We start from the raw sequence: 20181 nt of genomic DNA, 5'->3' as shown, positions 1-20181 counted from the left end.
TGTTTTTGTATTTGGTATCCCTGTTATATTTATATTGGGATGAGGGTACAGAATAACAGTAGGAAAAAATCCAATCATACACATTTATTCTGTTTGTTGAAAGAAGTTTCCATAACCATGTATATGAAAAAGTACAGAGATAAACTTCCAGCAGGATGATACTGGTTGGAATATGAATACATTTATAAATATTGCACACCGTTTTAGAAAAGTGGTCTACCGTCTTTGGATCTTTTCTTACCAAAAAATGGAACTTCCACTTTTTGGAATCCTCCCCCCCTCCGGTGTCACATTTGGCACCTTTCAGGGGGGAGCAGATACCTGTCTAATCCAGGTATTTTTCTCTCACTTCCGGGCATAAATCGCTGCAGGCTCTGCAGCGATCTATGCCCTGTTCGGCCCCTCCGCCCTCGCTGTCTTCTGGGAGACACACAGGTCCCAGAAGACAGCAGGGACTAGTGAGGACGCACAGTGCGACTCACGCATGCGCAGTAGGGAACCAGGCTGTGAAGCCGCAAGGCTTCACTTCCTGATTAGCTTACCCAAAGATGGCGGCGCCGCCACCTGAGACCCGAACAACAGATTGGCTTTGGTTGAGGACAGGTAAGTGTCCATATTTTAAAAAGTCATCAGCCTGCGGTAAAATTATTTTGGTAGAACTCCGCTTTAAGGTGTTTAATATTAGAAAATGCCTAAATGCTGGCTGAAGAAAACCCAACAGATGAATGCAATGCATACATACATAATAAAAGCTTCAATGCCCTTTTCTCTATACAAAGGGAACAATAGGCTGTCAATATAAACATGCCATTGTGCAATAACAGTCATTACCACCTTGCTAAACAACGCAACTTTCATAAGTGATGCTCAATTGGATTACATGTTTATTTGAATGGCTAACCTAGAAATGTGGCTTGTGCCCAATAACTAAACAACCGTGCTTACTCATTTTGGGCACCTTGTGTGAGTAAGCATAATGATGAATATCATTTGCATTAATTCACAGAATGTTTAAGCAGCAACTAGAAAAAATAAAAGCAAGAAGGTGAATAAATAACATTATGTGGGCTCTGTAAAGAAACAAAATGGGTAGATATGAAGTTAACATTTGTGTACCTCAGTATTCCAACTCCAATCTCATCTAAAGATCCCACATAGCGTAATGTGACTGTCAGCCTGTTCTGACCAAGAAGAAAGGATGTTGCAAAATTTCCCATCTGTGAGAATGAAGAAATCTTCCAACATCCATCCTGCATTGCCACTGTTTTTAGAAGCAACCCCAAAAATATAATATAAAAAACAGGTCAAATCCATCACACACATTTCGAAAGACGCAACCAACTTTACCACTCATGACAAAGCCTCTTCAAAACCCACACCAACCAGGTTGTACTTAGTTTCATCGATTTTTCCCTGCCACTTCTTCCTTCATTGCAGCTAACACAAAATACCAGGTGTCCGTGATTGGACTCTCTTGGGGCTCTTTAATCTAAATTCATGACATGTTGATATGTATGTCACCCTTGACCTCTTTGCCTGATGTTACAGAATTTAACAAATTCCATGCCCTAAACAACTTTAAAATAAACCTTAACACAAATGATATACTCCAGGCGAAAATTATAAACGAAAGATCTCAATTATAAAACACCAATACAGTATTTAAAGCCCGATGTGCTCTTATAGTTACAAACACCCCCTACAGTTCAACACTCATCTTTTCACTAGAAACATGTACAAACAAAGAAGACATTTACACATATCCTGTCTCCATCTAATATAAACTTGTGCTTCATGGTATACATGATGATGCTCCAATATTTAAAACATGACAAAAGAATTTAATAAAAGTTTGGCTTAAATCCAATACGATTACACAAACAGAGGACAAGAGACTTGCTTAAAATTCATCTCTGGATAGCACCAGAAACTTTGAAAAAATATGTTGCCTTGAGCTTTCTGGCTTTGGTTTGTGATGTCAGTAAGGGAAATCTTCAGTAAATTGTCAAATGTTACACTTCTCCTGGGAAATGTATATTATCTTCTATGACAGCCTTTTTCAGGCTTTTTACCTGAGAGAAGACCTTGAAATAATTTTCAGTCCTCAGGGAACCCCAGCTAAAAGGAATTTGTTGGTGATAATTGGGAAGAATGCTCCCCTTAGGCCCCGTACACACGGCCGAGAAACTCGACGAGCAAAACACAAATCGTTTTGCTCGTCGAGTTCCTTGTGAAGCTGCCGAGGATCTCGGCGAGCCAAGTTTCCCCGTTGACTAACGAGGAAATAGAGAACATGTTCTCTATTTGGCCCGACGAGATCCTCGTCGGTTTCCTCGGCCGAAAGTGTACACATGGCCGGCTTTCTCGGCAGAATACAGCTCCAATCGAGTTTCTGGCTGAATTCTGCAGAGAAACTCGGTCGTGTGTACGGGGCCTGACAGTGTTGGTTAGAATGCCACCCTTACAGACAGCTAAAAAGATCATTCATCATGTCCCTGGCTCTGTCATGTGACACTGGATCTAAAATTGTGCAGGCACCATCAGATGAGAGGTCAATCAGCTACAGATCAGGGAAATAACAGCCTCTGGAAGAAGCATATAACCCTTGTAGAGAAAGGCTGTTCTATGAGGTTTCAAACAACAACAATGTTCTGTAAATAGTGCTACTTAATATGTTTGATATTTATTTACTCTGCCCAATACCAAAAAAATGGGTATGTTATTGTGTAAATGCACACTAAATTGCATTTACAGTAAATATTTTATTTTTTTTCTGAAAGATTATGTTTCATAAATGGCTTTGTGCAACATAAAACAATTGCACCAACTGCTATTTTATTCTTTAGGGCCTCTGCCTTTAGAAAATATATAATGTTTGGGGGTTCTACGTAATTTTCTAGCTAAAAAATGCAGATTTAACATTTATATGAAAAATGTCAGAATTGGCCTGAACTGGAAGTGGTTAAATATGCCTGGGACAAATGTAAGCTCAAGCAAAAAATGTTTTCTTGTTTCTGTTAGATTACATTAACATACACAGTATAGTTTGAAAACTTTGATATGACTACTGGGAAAGCTATTTGTGTTCCTTATCTCTAGAGGACCTGTGTTTGCTCTGTAGATTAGAGCAGTGGTTCTCAGCCTCAGTCCTCAAGTAACCCCAACAGGCCATGTTTTCAGGTTTTCCTTTACTTTGCACAGCTGCTTTAAATCAATATCAATTACATGGTATTGATAAGAACTATTTTATCTAAGGGAAGTTCCCAAAACATGGCACGTTGGGGGTACTTGAGGACTGAGGCTGAGAACCACTGGATTGGAGAAGCAAGCGTTCTTTGTAGTCTATGTAAAGACAAAGCTATTTTTTTTTATTTTGTATGGTGTATAGAAGGGATCCAAATGTGTTCTTTTTCTGTCTATCTGTCTGTCTATCTTTTCCTGCTTTGTATACTTACTCCTTTATTTTATCCTTAAAGGGGTTGTATTTTCTAAAAAAGGTTGCTTTAAGCTAGTGCATTGTTAATTTTCCTTCGATTTCCTTTCTAAATGTTTTTTCTTTGTTCTGGCTGACTAACCCCCATGGATGATTGGGTCAAGCTTACCGAGGAGGAACAGGAAGTGAGAAATTCCGACAAAGAAAAAAAAACATTTAGAAGGGAAATCGAAGGAAAAGGTAAGTGAATCAACAATGCACTAGCTTAAAGGAACCTATTTAGAAAAAAAAAAAAAAAAACTTTACAACCCCTTTAAGTTTTGCTACTGAGATTAGAGTAAACCAAAGAGAAAGAAGACCAAAGAGAAAGAAGAGAAAAATCAGCCTAGAGGTAGACAGACCACCAAACCTAGAGGATTCAACCCTACCTTGTCTTTACATACATTTTAATGGATTTGTTATTGGGGCTACATGTAAAATAGTTACAGCCTGCATATCTTCACGTTTCCTTTCTTCTGCTTTTCATTTCTTCTCTCTTTCTCTATATTTACGATTTCCCCCTCCCCTTTTTCCTCTGCTCTTACTTTCTGCCACACTTTTTTTACTGGAGTGAAATCACATATAAATAATTTCTCATGTAATTTTCCATTTAATGTCATTAAATACAGTAGCAAGATGATCATCACATACAAGTACAAATCTCACTTGCAGCCAAACCTTGCATATCCCTTATTCTTACTAGTCCATGCATCCTGATTGGCTAATAACCATTAGTCCCCCCCGCCAGCCTTAAAGCCCTGTGTTACAACTTCTCTTCCTGCAGATGCTGCTCCAGACCTCCACTAGAGGGAGCCTAAGAGAAGATAATATATAGACTGCTTTATTCCCAGTACAACGCTCCAATGCTGGTAGGGAGCAACTGCTGAAGGAAAAGAGAAAATGTAAGCACATTTGAGGCTCACGGTCCCTTGCATCTGGATTTTCAAATAAGAATATGTGCTAAAAGTTAACTTTGTATTTAAAGTGGAATCAAGCCGTTTACTTAAATAGTTTCCCAAAACAGTTAAATTCAAGGCATGCCATGAATGATAGCTGTCATTTTTGCCTTTGTCCTCAACTGAACTGTCAAGCCATCAATTTGCTGGTGTCATAACTGATCACATGAGCATCACCCTTGCTCCTGCAGATCAAACATAAGCTAAGATGCCAGCTGTCTTGGCTGTAACGTATAGAAGGGTTTAGTTCCACTTTAAAGGAAACTGATTATGAACAAAAATGTCACGTGAAAAGGGTGCATGCTGCTGTTGCTGACTTTTCTTGGTAAAAATAAATGGATGCTGACTTTGAGTCACTGACCTGTAACAAGTATGCAGAGAAGGAATTTTGCCATTCCTGATCTGCAAACTTCCTGCAGTCAGTGAAGAGCCAGCACATATTTGCTCATGCTATTAAATGGTCTTAAACCAAAAAGTAAATATAATGACCAGTTAAATATAATTTTCAGAAGTAGCTCAGCAATGTCAGTCTCCATATTTCTCCCTGTCCATTAACACCTTCCTGCCCAGCCTATAGAAGGGCAGGCGGGGGCTTTACTGTTCTGATTGGATGTTATATGACGTCCTTCACATTGCGCCGCTCATGCACGCCCCTGAAGGCACGCAGTGTGAGTGAGTGAGTGAGTGAGTAACTTGTATAGCGCAGCAAATGCGAACTTAATCGCCTCAAGGCGCTTGTCATCCAGAGTAGTACAGATCTTTCAGAAGAGGTGGGTCTTTAGCTTTTTCCTGAATGCCCGATGGTTTTCTTCCAAGCGGATGGTCGTGGGTAGAGCATTCCAGAGCCGTGGTCCTTGGACCGAGAATCTTCGTTCTCCTTTCGATTTGTAGCGGGATTTAGGAATTTGGAGAAGGTTTTGGTTGGTTGACCGAAGCATGCGCTTGGTGACGTACGGTTTTATTTTCTCGCATAAGTATTGAGGAGCTTTTCCCTGTGAACATTTGTGGGTGAGGCAGAGCGTCTTGAATGTCACCCGGTCCTGTACGGACAGCCAGTGGAGGGACCTCAAGACTGGGGCGACTGCGGTGATTCCCACGGCTTTTTACCTGTTACCAGTCTGGCTGCCGTGTTCTGGACGACTTGTAGACGCGCCATCTGGTATTTTGGTAGCCCTAAGTAGAGGGAGTTTGCGTAGTCGAGTCGTGAGTTGATGATTGTTCCGACAACTACTGCCGTGTCTTCTTTCGGGATAAAGGGGATGAGTCTACGTAGCATGCGGAGCAGATGATGAGAGCTGCTGACGACTGATCCTATTTGTGCATCCATTGTCATGTCTGAGTCGAAGATGACTCCGAGACTTTTGATTTTTTTGCTTGGTGCGATGGTTTGTCCGAGGATGGTGGGTGGTGTCCATGTGGTCCTAGCAATGGATTTTTTATTTGCGTGAAGGATGAGTAGTTCTGTTTTCGATCCGTTAAGTTTGAGGGAGCTTTCGGTCATCCAATTGTCGATCAGTGTGAGGCACTTTCCAAGTTCAAGAAATTGGTCTTTTTTGTTGGTGATTCGAAGGTAAAGCTGCGTGTCGTCCGCATAGGAGTGGTAACGCAGGTCTTGTTTGCTGATGATTTTGAGGAGCGGGCGGATGTAGATGTTGAAGAGTAGAGGTGAGAGGGGTGATCCTTGCGGGACTCCGCATGTGATGGTCCGTGTTTCTGATGTGAAATCTCCAAGTTTCACGGTCTGAGTACGATTTTCCAGGAAAGATGCGAACCACGGTAGGGCTGCGTCAGAGACTCCTGCTACTTCTTTGAGTCGCGTGAGCAATATGTTGTGATCTACTGTGTCGAAGGCTGCACTAAGATCCAGCAGCACTAGGAGACAGGATTCTCCGTCATCTGCTGCTTCAAGGGCGTCATCCCATATCTTGAGAAGAGCCGTTTCTGTGCCGTGGCCTGGGCGAAAACCTGATTGTAGAGGATCTAGGAGTTTGTGGTCGTCCAGGTGGGGCTGGAGTTGTTGCACTACTGCTTTCTCCATGATCTTGGAGATCGTGTTCAGGCTTGTTACCGGTCTGCGCTGGTTAGGGTCTTTCGGATCGAGGTTGGGCTTCTTTAAGAGAGGTTTTATTATGCCTTGTTTGAGGTTGTCCGGAACCATCCCTTCCCTGAATGATTGGTTTATGATGTGCGTTATGGTGGGTGCCAAGATGTCCGTGCATTCTTTCAAGAGTTTTGTCGGGATGATGTCGTTTGGGGATGTGTTGTCTCGGAGGCTTCTGATGATGTTTTTTGTGGTGTCGATGGTAATTGGGATCAGCTCGAAATTCATCGAAGTTTTGTTGATTTCTTCTTCTTGCTGTATCTGAGTGGGGTTTATGTTTTTTTTCTGTTGAACTGTTGCCCGAATCTTTTCAATTTTGTCGATAAAAAAGTCTGATAGTTCGTTGCAGAATTCTTGTGTCTCACTTGCAGGGGGCTCCAAACAGGAGGGGTTCATAGCCTTAGAGACTAGTTTAAAAAGTTCCCGTGGATGGTTTATGGCTTTGGAGATGGTGTTTGCGAAATGGTCTTTTTTGGCTTTAAAGATTGCTTTGTGGTAATTTTTGGTGAGGGTTTTGTACTTTGTGAGGTTTTCTTTTGATGGGTTCCTCCTCCAGGCTCCTTCAGCTCTTCTGCGTTCCTGTTTCAGTAGAGTGAGAAAGTCATTAAACCAGCCTGAGTTATTTTTTCGGTTGAGAGCTCTGCGTTTTGGAGCGACTGTATCTGCTGTTTGTAGTAGTGCTTTGTTTAAAGCGTTGAGAGTTTGCTCCGTTGAGTGGTTCGGATTTGGTACGTCTATTTTAGTTGCTAGTGTGATTTTGAAGAGCTCAGAGTGTAATTTCTTCTTTGATCTTGCCCAGTGTATAGTTGTTGGGAGTTTGGGTTTTTGAAGGACGGTATCGGTGGTTAATATGAATTTGATGGCGTGGTGGTCCGTCCATGGTAAAGGTCTATTGTCCATAGTGTTGACATTCACGTTTTGTATGAAGATGAGATCCAAAGTGTGACCTGATGTATGTGTTGAAGTCTTTATCAGTTGCTGCAGACCCCGTTCTTCCAGTTGGTCGATGCAGGCGGTAGCGATGGGATCCTGAGTTGAGTTAGCCCAGAGGTTGAAATCCCCAAGTAGCAACAGGTTTTTGGTTTTCAGAGTGTGCGTCGAAAGGAATTCGGAGAAGGGTGAGAGGAGATGCGTTTTTGGTCCAGGTGGTCTGTAGCATAGTAGTATATGGACGGTTTCTTCTGGTGTAGTTTGAAGCTGCAGGGTCAGCGTTTCCATAAAGGGCAGAGAGTTCTGTAGAGTAGGTTTGGTGAGAGCGAGGTGGGATTTGTATATCACTGCAAGGCCTCCTCCTCTTTGTCCTGTTCTATGTTCGGTTAGGATGCGATAATTTTCGGGCACCAATTCTGCTAAGATGGGGTTACAGTCGGGTGTTAGCCAACTTTCTGTGATAAAGAGGCAGTCTGTATTGTGTTGGACGATGAAGTCATGGATTTCCTTTCTGTGTTTGACTGCAGATCTTGTGTTGATCAGGGCGCATTCTAAGTGTTGAAGTCGCTGCGGTGGCTTCTCTTTTTTTGGGTTTGGTTGGCGGTGGATTCTTAGTAGTCGTTCTTTCTGTAGTGTTTTTTCAGTGGTGGCTGGAAGCGTAGCGGCCAACTTCCTTAAGTTGCGGAGGGTGTCCGCTGCGTACTTGATGATGATCATGGTGGGGGATAAATTGATGGCGAAATGCTGGTACTGTAATCCTGTTGATCCAACGATGATGGGGATGGTCCTCGGGGGGGGGGGGGTGCTGTTCCCGGAAGGTTCAGTTGGTATTCGCTCAGTGACGAGGATCGGTAAAAATGCTGCAAAAAAGATGGTGACCCGGCCTGTGGTGATCAGTGGTGAGTCGTGTCCTTTGGACACAGGGTGTACAACCACTTTAATTGTTTTAGGAAACTGTTAAATGTGCAATTTTTGGTTCTGCTTTGAATGATATCTCTTAGGCCCCGTACACACGACCGAACATGTCTGCTGAAACTGGTCCGCGGACCAGTTTCAGCAGACATGTTCGGTCGTGTGTAGGCCTGAGCGGACAGGATTCCAGCATACATTTGCCCGCCGGGCCTTTTTCCAGCGGGCAAATATTTCTGGACTTGTTTTAAAACAGCCCGCTGGAATCCTGTCCGCTCGGACATGTTCGGTCATCTGTACAGACCTACCGTACATGTCCGAGCGCCAGCCATCCCTCGCATGCGTCGAATGACTTCGACGCATGCGTGGAAGCATTGAACTGGCAGGGCCGCCCACGTCGCCGTGTCATCGTCGCGGCGACGGCGCGGACACACCCCGCGTATTGTTTACGCGCGGATTTCTGTATGATGGTGAGTACAGCCACCATACAGAAATCCCCGGGCAGACATGTACGGTGAAAACGGTCCGGCGGACCGGTTTCATCGTACATGTTTGGTCGTCTGTACACGGCCTTACAGTTACTAGCATGCTTATGTTAGCTCTCAGCCTAACTGTCTAGCCATCAAATGGCTGATGTCAAAGCTGAGCACTGTGGCATCTGCAGAAAAATGAGGCCAAGATGACTGTAAAGTAGAGGAAAGATTCGTTTTGCTTTAAAGCATAGCTCCACCCAAAAGAGGAAGTTCCGTTGTTCCCTGGTCCTCTTGCAAAATTGCCAATTTTGAGGAGCAGGGGGGGGGGGGGACAGGTACCTGATTTTTACAGGCACCCTCCCTCCCTGTGCTGTCTTATGGGACACTGACAGGTCCCAGAAGACTGCATCCAGTACTAACGATGCACAGCACAACTCGCGTAATGCGCAGTGGGCACACAGCTTGCGGCTGCACAGCTGGGTACACATATTGAAGATGCCAGTGCCGGGGACTAAGCACAGCGAGTGAGAACGACTGGAGTGAGCACATTGCAAAATCATGGGACAGTTGAGTGGTTGTTTTTTAAAAGTCAGCAGCTACAGTTTTTGTAGTTACTGACTTTTATTTTTTCCACATGTGACTGGAATTCTGCTTAAAAGTACAGGAATGTTAGAAACTCTGCAAGGATTTTATTGTTGACTGTTACCCTGTTGCAGATTTTCTCACTTCCTGTTTGCTTTAATGGTATTTTTCTTTAAACACAGGATATTACAGCCATAGGTAAATACAAATACTAAAAAGTGCAATGACATTAACAAAAAATAAAGCTTACCTGCACATATAAAACAATTATATTATAAAACCTTAAAACAAAGAAAGTATAAGCTACTAAGTAACCACTTCAGACTTCTATACACCACCAGTGTATAGATCTGTAAAAATAAAAATAAAAAAAGCATATACAAATAAAAAAATTGTATGTTTACAACACATGAAATGATAGATATAGCAAATGGAAATGGAGAGGGTGCCTTCTTGCTTGGCACAATGGATAAAATGCAAAGCGGTGTTCTGTGAAGTGTAAACAAACACTACATAGCCGGAGCTCCCTTGTTGCCTAGGAGATAAATGGAGCAGCACGATTTTCTGCAGAGAAGCTGCAGTGCTAACAGCGGAGTTACTCATCAAGGATGCATATACTTTACATTATGCTTGGCTGCTCTGTGCAGAAGGTGCTTATAACACTCTTGCAAATGGCTACAGTAAAATGAACACAGCCATTACGTTTTCTCACCATCTGGGTTAAAGGTTAACTAAACAGAGCATACAAAAACAAAACTAACACCCATTCCAAAAATCCATTCTAAGACCACTGCTTATGTAAACGGTCACTCTGAAATCATATTTTATTGGCTACAAAATTGTATATTTCGGCATCTTGCTGTCTGGCCATTATGTTTTTTAGACAAACTTTCTTACCTGAAATACACATTCAATTTCATCCAATAAAAGTGGAGACCCAGAGGCTTTTTAAAACATTAGTTAATTTTTAAGGTGAGAAAACAGCTTTATATATATATAATATTGTTAACACAAAAGATTTTTTTTTTAAAAAAAGTGTGCAAATGTATCAGATTTCACTCCATTAATTCTGACCTCGAAGACAGGATTCTTGGCCTGAAAGATGTTACAAGGGGTTTGTATGTTGTGGTGTAATGGTTTGCACTTTATATTTGGTCTTTGTAGTGATCGTAAACATTAGAATGTTCTTCCTGTGCAGTGTGGTCATTATTAATTGGCTCTCTTGTTACAAAGCCAGACAAATATTTCTCCTGAGAACACATCTAACGCAGTTCTTTTTCTGACTGCACAAGAGAAGCTTGTCCACCACTAAGTGTCTCCCTAAGCATATTTTTCTGCTGCAGCTTTCATATGAAATACATAGAAATGTAACCAAGAGAGCACTCTACATATTAACTTTGTTTTAAATAAACAAAACACAGCAGTCCCTTACATATAGTTATATACCATTCACACTAGGTAAGTGCTTCTCTGTCTCTAATATCCCAAATATGCTCACACAAATATCATTGTCAACATTATCATAAATTACGTTTTACAGAGGGACCATTTTTAATCTTTACATCATTACGAATGCCCTTTCTTGTACTTATCATCATTATGTCAGGAGTGAGAGACTGAGGCCTCATACACACGACCGAGGAACTCTACGTAAATGAAACACCGTTTTCCCCGACGAGTTCCTTGTTTGGCTTGTCGAGAAACTTGACAAGCTTTCTTTGCGTACACACTGTCAAGACAAAATCTCGTCGTTCTCAAACGCGGAGATGTAAAACACCTACGACGGCACTATAAAGGGGAAGATTGATTACATTGGCGCCACCCTTCTGAGCATGTGCGGGTTTCTATGCATACACATGAACGTGTTTCTCATCGAAAACCAGCCTGACGAGGAACACAACGAGGAAATTGAGACTCCTGACGAGGAAAAAGAGAACTTGTTCTCTTTTTTTCTCATCGAGTTCCTCAACAGTTTTCTCGATGAAAAACATACACACGACCGTTTTCCTCGGCAAAAAAGCTCTGCCACCAAGTTTCTTGATGGATTCTGTCGGGGAAACGGTTGTGTGTACGAGGCCTTACTTTCAGCAATGAAACACATTGTATAAAAGCAAAAGAAGGATACAAGCTCTACTTCCTAGCTAATATGACCTATGCAGTGTCAGTTCAATGACAAGATCCCTGTACACCCTTGTAAACTTTCCAAATACTGCAAACTTCAAAATCCTTTATTGATAAGTCAAGACGGTAGTACAAAAGTGAATGTTTCTCATACATGTCAGAAAGATCCATAAAGCTGAAGTTTAGTTATGCATATTTGTACATAGTTACATTGGTCCAGCTTGGACCAATGTAAGTATGCCTCTGCCAGGCACATGCAGTCAGGGGAGGATCGACTTTGAGGGTCATAGCTCGGTGACTAGGGGCAACCATAAATTTGGTGTATGAAGCTGAAATCCTACCCCACGACTGGTCAAAATTTGGGGCTCCTATCATCTAGGGTTCAGGAGATACGGGGCTCTGTGTGCAGCCTGTCAGAAGCTAAATACAGAGCAGCCAGTTTAAATGCAAGCTGGCACACTCTTTTTGCAGCAGACTGAGGCCTCGTACACACGACCGAGTTTCTCGACAAAAACCAGCAAGAAACTTGCTGTTTTTTTTTTTTGGCCCAGGAAACCGGTTGTGTGTACACTTTTCGACGAGGAAACTGTTGAGGATCTCGTCGAGCCAAAAAGAAAGCATTTCTTCTTTTTCCTCGACGGCAATGGGGAAATTTGGCTTGCCGAGATCCTCAACAGCCTAACAAGGAACTCGACGAGCAAAACGATGTGTTTCGCCCGTCGAGTTTCTCGGTCGTGTTTACGAGGCTTGAGAGGATGAGCTCACAGTGGCTTTCCTCACTTCTTGTCAGAGGCACTAAGCTCAATGGACAGCTTGGAGTCTTCGACCAATGGTAAAGTATCATTGGCCCAAGCTGTACAATAAAAATGCTGCACTGGAGGCACGCCTCTCACTGCAGTGTCATAGAAGGGGGCATGTGTCTAAAAGACAAATATTCCCTTCCAGCCCAGCCCTCTTAACTAGAAGGAAAAAAACATACGTTTATGTGTATAAGATGTACCCATAATCCCATGTTTTTCTCACACAGTTAATAGGGAGAATGAGAATCTGCTGCTGCTGAAAAGGTACAAGCGAAATCATATGTTATTATGCTATATGTTATAAGATAAAAATTTGTTATTTATCTATTTACTGTGAAATTATAATTTCAAACTTCAGTAATTTGTTCGTTAAGCCACCTGCTTAAGTACAGTTTTGAAAAATATGGTAAATTACCTTAAAAATAATATATAATAATTATTTGTATATTACTTACTCATGGTAATTCATCCCTTGCCACCCTGGCCAATTCTGACATTTCTCTACTACATGTAAAAATCATAATTTTTTTGCTAGAAAATTACTCAGAACGCCCAAACATTATATATGGTGGTCAGTGCAGCAATTTTTCAAACACATTTTTTGGGGAAAGAAACTGTTTCACGAATAAAAAAAATTAACACTTAAGTTAGTCCGATTTTTTGTATACTGTGAAAGATGATGTTACGCCAAGTAATAAGATACCTAACATGTCACGCTTTAAAATTGCGCACACTTGTGCAATGGCATCAAACTTCAGTACTTAAAAATCTCTATAGGCAACGCTTTAAACATTTTACAGGTTACATGTTTAAAATTACAGAGGAGGTCTAGTGCTAGAATTATTGCTCTCGCTCTAACATTCACGGTGTATGTAACCTATGTGTATCTGGCTCTGATACTAGCCAGTGCCTGACCAGACACTGACCTCACTGCATGTCCCTGGCCTGTGCCATACCTGTAAGATCCCAGTGGAAGCTGGGAATCACTGTAGTAGACAAAACTACCACAGGGAATGCCACTTCTGGGTCCCATGCCAAGTTGCATGCTCTATTGCTTAGTGAACACAGGAAGTTGCTCGCTCAGCATGGGCACTATTCAAAGAAAACGTAGCATTTTCTCAATGAATGCAAAGCATTTTCTGATGGGACAAAATAGAGATCATGATGTCACAGCCCCACCTCTTCACCTTGTCCAATGCTACAAGGCAGAAATTACAACCTTATTCCTCACTTTCACAGAACCCTCTGCTCCAGATTAATGGTCCCCCAAAACTGCTTCTCTTCGGCACGCATTCAATCAGTCACACTCTGACAATATCACATACAATGGAAGGCCAGAAATTCTCCATTATAAGTGAGGTCAGCTAGGGCCGAGCTCACAACCAAGGGAAGAAAAAAGTGTTGGCTGCAGGGGGAGCGAAGGTAATTTAAGTAAAATAGCTTTTTAGGATACCCTAGGCAAAAACTGCAGGGTTAGTTTGGTAATTTCCCAACTACTTAACTTCGAAGTAGAATTTAAGCCAACGATTTCCAATATTTTAGAAAAGAGAAAGATTAAATCCCTGTCAGGTTTCTATTGCTGTTTGTGCCAGTTGGTGATTTCCCTGGTGACCATTATCATTTGGGACAGAAAGTCAGGGGGGAATATTATTATTATTATACAGGATTTATATAGCGCCAACAGTTTACGCAGCGCTTTACAACATCAGGGAATACAAGATTTTAGTGGTTGGCACCAGAACAGTAGTAAAGGGAACATCTTACAATGGAGACGCTTGCGGATCTACAGTATTTATAAACGTTTTCACACAATTCTACACAACATTATCCCAGGATTCTTAAATGTTTCCAGTCAAATCCAATTAGAAAAGTGTGTGATTCTTGGGAGAAAGTTGTGGGAATCCTGTGTGAAAACCTTGTAGATGCCTTTTTCTGGTGACAGCTGTCTAAGAAACCTATAAATACCTAAAAGAAGTTTGAACCTTTCACCCTCTCTATCCAAAACCAGAAAAAGCTTCAGCTAGAGTTATAATTCAAGCAACCACTTTTTGGACTTAAAAAGAAACCACAGAAGAAAGAATGAGAACAATGAGAGAGGGCACACATTACATTGTGCACTGCAAGGAAACCGTTTTAACCAAAGAGACACAGGGGGAGATTTACTCAAACTAGAGCGTGCAAAATCTGGTGCAACTCTGCATAGAAACAAATCAGATTCCAGGTTTTATTGTCAAAGGTTAAATGAACAATCTGAAGCTAAAAGCTGATTGGCTACCATGCCCAGCTGCACCAGATTATGAGCGCCTCAGTCTTAGTAAATCTCCCACACAATGCCTTTGTCACTAAATGTGGTACAGTGAACCTATGTACATGTGTAATATCCTGTCATGACCAGAGAAGCTCCTTAATTCCCCTGATTATAACGTAATATTTAAAAAGAACAGGATAGCAGCAGTATTACAAGGTATAAACAAAGAGTATAATGGAGGGGATTGGAATCCATCATAATAGAAACACTGGGTGCAATTCTATCCGTGCTTTCATTTGTTCTACATATTTTGGTGGGATACCCTCCTCCTGCCACAAAATGTCAGAAGAATGCACAAGATGTCTTTACTTGTTGACTAGAGAGTATGTATTGTTTGCTTTTGGCAATATTACAGTGTCCATGGTGTGGAAATACACCGCTCTCTAGGATGATTACCTCTCCTGAGGTCAGCTGTCTCCACAATCAAGTAGGGTGTTTGCAACAGAGATAATGAAAAGAAAATAGCTGGATAGCCGCACTCCGCATATTCACCTTTATTCAAAGTTTAAAATGCCGTTGACATGTTTCACACCAGGCACGGTGCTTAGTCATAGCTACAGTGTCCATGGTACTACTCCTGGTAGCCTTTGCTTTACAGAAAAGCAATGGTAATATGCAGCCCACATGCAATCTTGGCTGAAAGAGCCAGGCAACACTTCATTTTGGTTAATGTGTCAAAAACTGTCACATGGCATGGAATTTTTGTACATAAAAGTCAACAAAGCTCTCATGATTGAGAGTCGATTTTCTAGCTATTCTGGGGTCAGGGAACTATTTGGAGGGCTGGGGGGCTGCACAGAAAAGTTTTTTTTACCTTCATGATGAAGGTAAACAATCTTGAGCCTTTAGAACTACTTTAAAGTGATATAAAGGCTTCTATTTTCACAGTCGGTCACACAATAGTCATTCATGGGCCAAGAAAACTGCCTAACTTTTTAACACAACTGTTATTTATCTGATTTTAAGTGTAAAATGTTGTCTGCAGGCTAGGCAGAGCTAGATAAGGAAGGAGGAGGTATAGAGATCAAGCAGCACCTGCACATCATAATTGTGATAACGCACTGTTCTTGGTCAAGTGGCAACAGCTACTGTGAGGCCTCGTACACACGACCGAGAATCTCGTCGTAAAAGAAACATAGTTTTCCTCGAATCTTGTCAAGCTTTCTTTGCGTACACACTGTCAAGATAAAGTCTCCTCGTTCTCAAACGCGGTGACGTACAACACGTACAACGGCACTATAAAGGGGAAGTTCTATTCCATTGGTGCCACCCTTGGGGCTGCTTTTGCTAATCTTGTGTTGCCGCGTGTTAGTAAAAGTTTGGTGAGAGACGATTCACGCTTTTCAGTCTGTTACAGCGTGACGAATGTGCTATCTCCATTACGAACGCTACTTTTACCAAAGGTGCGCTCCCGTCTCATACTTTATTCTAAGCATGCGCACGTTTCTTAGCATTTACACGAACGTGTTTCTCGTCGTAAACCAGCCAGACGAGAAACACGACAAGGAAATTGAGACTCCCGACTTGTTCTCTTTTTTCTCGTCGAGATCCACGACTGTTTTCTCGACGAAAAACATACACATGACCGTTTTCCACTGCAAAAAAGCTCTGCCACCAATTGTCTTGATGGATTTTGTCGAGGAAAACGATCGTGTGTACGAGGCCTGGATGGTGACAAGGCAGCAATGATTTTACTGCGGAAAGAAAATTGTGGTCAGCATATTGAACAGAGGAAGAAATTAACAACGCTCCTGGCAGGATCATCAGGTAGTTAATTATTCTACAGGGAGGACTCAGAAAAGCATAAATCACTGTCTTTATAGAACTGACAGTCTATATCATATATGAGATTTTTGTTTTTACCATAGTTCTACTTTAATGATCACTATGCCGATCCTATGTACAGCAGTTACAGCTAGCTAGGTCAAGGACAACATAAAAGCACCTCGTATAAGTATATAATCAGTGTATTTCTCTTCTAATATGCACATGCAAAATGACAGATGGCATCTGGGTGACACAGAGAAATTTTATATACTAAGGATTTAGAAATTAACCCACAGTGGTCATGTTAACAGGCGGAGGCTAGGATTAGGATAGACTGTCTGCACACATTAATTGCGTTGATCCCTATAAACACCGCTACGGTCCATACAAGGAAAACATCTGAATTCCAACACTTCATTTGCCACTGATATGTGAACAGAAATGGTAAGAACAAGTACTTCTTTCTGAGATCGCTTTTGCAGCTTTTTAAAAATGAATATAATAACAGTACACAGGTTCTGACATGGGTGCATGTTTTGTAATCATATCAGTTGTGAAATACACTGACGCAGAATAAATATTATTAATAAAAATAACCTCATAATATGTATTTGTGGCAGTTTATTTTGTCTGCAAAATACTGTGGACTGTTTGAGCAAGAAAAAATTTAGATTCATGAAAACTACAGGAAACAAAGGTGTATGAAAAATGGAACAGTTTCACTCCACAGTCACTTAGATTCCTGGTTTCATTTAAAAAATAAAATTCATAATTGCCCCAGGAAGTGGCTCCAATGTGTGTGTTTTAGCATTATGTTTAATAAAACAGCATACGTGTATGTTATCTTCATATCATTGCTCATGAAGTCTAGTTTTTAAGGGGGCATTCACACATTCTTTTATTATATGATTTTGTAAACTTTCACAATAGTTCATTAACAAAAAAAAATAGGAAAACATTTTGGGAGATGGGAACACCAATAGGGACATACAGATCAAAAACATATAGGGAAACAGTAACGTGACTGGAAAGTATTATTACTGTACAGAGAAAAACAGGCTGTTCATTGTACTGTTTTGTGTCATCAGTGGCTACTCAGTGGCAACTGAGCAATTGTTTCCTGAGCAATATAGATTTACCAAAATTATTTAGGTAAAAAAAAAAATCTTGAAATACTTGCATTAATACTGCCTTTTTTGTAAAAAAACTTTCAAAAATGTATTTTTTTTGTATCTAATAAAGAGGCAATGTGATAAATTCATTGTTTACTTTTAATACCAAATATATGAATAGTGAGAGCATAATTATCCTTTCACAGCAATGTTTACAAAGTGACATTGAAGAATCAAATAAATGACAGCAGAAGCACTGCTACTTGACTGCATAGCTGGCTTAAAAGCCTGACCTCTCCTGGTCCAACATGAGAACTACATCTATCTCGTCTACTTTCAGAAAATGTATCTGCATGGATTCTTAGGCCTCGTACACACAACCGAGTTTCTCGGCAAAAACCAGCAAGAAACTTGCTGGCAGAATTTTTTTTGCCAAGGAAACTGGTCGTGTGTACATTTTCGTCTAAAAAACTGTCGAGAAACTCAACGAGCCAAAAAGAGAGCATGTTCTCTATTTCCTTGACGGGAATGGAGAAAATTGGCTTGTCGAGTTCCTCGACATCCTAACAAGGAACTCAACGAGGAAAATTATGTGTTTCGCCCGGTCGTGTGTACGAGGCTTGAGAGTGGTTAAGAAGTATTGTATGGTCACGCAAGCTTGTGTAGATTTGACAAAATGAAATAGATTTGAAATGATATTTACTTCTGAATGTCCCTCCTATTACACAGACATTCATTTATAAACAGAGCACTTATAACAAATAACATCCATTCTGCATGTTGTGTGAGTTTTACCAGTGAATTTACAAAAATCGTTTGGTTAAAAATAACGTAAGGCTATTTATGAATAACCTAGGGCCTGTTGACAGGCTTTTGTTTATATCAGACTTTTTTCACTTTCCATACAAGTTGATGCGAACACAAAGGCAACTCAAAACACATATAGGTTGATTTATTTAAAAAGACTGTGCACTTTGCAAAGTGCAGTCACACATTGCATGTGCAGTTGCTCCAGGGCTTAGTAAATGTGGTATTACTTCATTTTTCAAAGAGTACCCAATCACATGCCAGGAAAATAAAAATACAGCATTTTTGCTTGCACGTGATTGGATGATGTAAGTCAGCAGAACTTCTGTTCATTTACTAAGACCTGAAGCAACTGCACTTGCATCGTGCAACTGCCCTTTGCAAAGTGCACAGTCTATTTGCCTTTAGTAAATCAACCCCATAGATACTGCTTAGAAAGATATAAAATACTAGTCAGAAGATGATTAACTGGTCAAAAGTGTTTCAACCTGATCTCAAAGACAAGTTAGAAGCTAGCATCCAGCTTATCACTCACTGGGAGTGATAGCACTTAGCACTTCTGGGAGCCCAAACCTTTTACAGTCTGTACCAAAATATTATTCATCTAGTCATAACAGAGTCTTTCTAAGCACATTTCAAACAATAGAAAAAAACACACTCACTCTTATTGTCATATAACATAATGTGATGTTTATCCCCCCCGATATGCATTATAATAAATATCCTGTATATTGGAGAAGGAGAAATTGTGACATTTATCCACTCCTCACTCCGTCACAGAATGCATTGCATTCTGAGAAAAGAGTGCAAGATATTTTCAGAATGGAAGAGAGTGGAGAGCAAACAACCAGCAATGATCAGTGTACTACACCCTTAAGTTTCAGAAGTTTCAACTGTGCACAGTACGAGCTGAATGAAAAAAAAAAAACTTTTCCCCAAACACAGCAGTACCCACACACACACTTTTACATTAGCAGTTATTTATTTTTACAGTACAAATGGGCAAAAAATGTTTTTGCCTAGGGTTCAGCTTCAATAAAGCATGCACCATTCTTGCAAAAATAGGTGGCCTAGTGTTCTTAAACTGAATCTTAATGGCCAAAGATTATCCTTATAGCTTACATATTCTGTTACTAAGACTTCATTCACATGACTTTAAAAATGGTACTGATGTTAGTACACATGTGTTTTCTAGGAGAAAAGTTCCTGCGAAATGATCAGCAAAAGACTTGTGAATAGATGCAGAATAGAAGTTCAATGCTTCCAAGCATGCGTCGACTTGATTCTGAGCATGTGTGGATTTTTAATCGATGGTCATGCCTACTAACGATCGTTTTTTTTTTTCTATCGGTTAGGAATCCATCGGTTAAATTTAAAACAAGTTGGCTTTTTTTTAACCGATGGATAAATAACCGATGGCGCCCACACACGATTGGTTTGGACCGATGAAAACGGTCCATCAGACCGTTCTCATTGGTTTAACCGATCGTGTGTACGTGGCCTAAGGCCGGGTACACACGAACAAACATGTATGGTGAAAGCGGTCCGTCGGACCGTTTTCACCATACATGTCTGCCAGAGGGCTTCTGTACGATGGTTGTACACGCGGACCAGTTTCAGCATACATGTTTGGTCGTGTGTATGGGGCCTTAGAGTTAACGCAGAGCCAAGGACCTTTCCCTCACCCTCATGTGCTAGTGCTCAGAATTAATGGCTGGCCAAAGAGGTGCCTTACACTGTATAACAGAAGGATAGGGATGGGGCATATGTTGCTGCATATGTGACAGTATTTCCATATGTCTCAGCCGGTAAAAAGGGCAGGTGAGAGTATAGGAATGGTATG

General features: G+C 41.0%; 3 protein-coding genes across 47 annotated transcripts in view; all 3 read right to left on the bottom strand.

Moving 5' to 3' along the window:
- Positions 1-20181, bottom strand: part of LOC120932487 (protocadherin gamma-C5-like) — a 721441-nt gene that overhangs the window by 67540 nt on the left and 633720 nt on the right. The window lies entirely within an intron of this gene.
- The window catches only part of LOC120932491 (protocadherin gamma-C5-like), a 241030-nt gene that overhangs the window by 41439 nt on the left and 179410 nt on the right, over positions 1-20181 (bottom strand).
- Positions 1-20181, bottom strand: part of LOC120932492 (protocadherin gamma-C5-like) — a 223988-nt gene that overhangs the window by 41439 nt on the left and 162368 nt on the right.

This window comes from Rana temporaria, chromosome 3 (genome assembly GCF_905171775.1).
Source record: "Rana temporaria chromosome 3, aRanTem1.1, whole genome shotgun sequence".
Lineage (NCBI taxonomy): Eukaryota > Metazoa > Chordata > Amphibia > Anura > Ranidae > Rana > Rana temporaria.
Note: the sequence above shows the minus strand (reverse complement) of the source record. Positions and strands in the feature narration are given on the sequence as shown.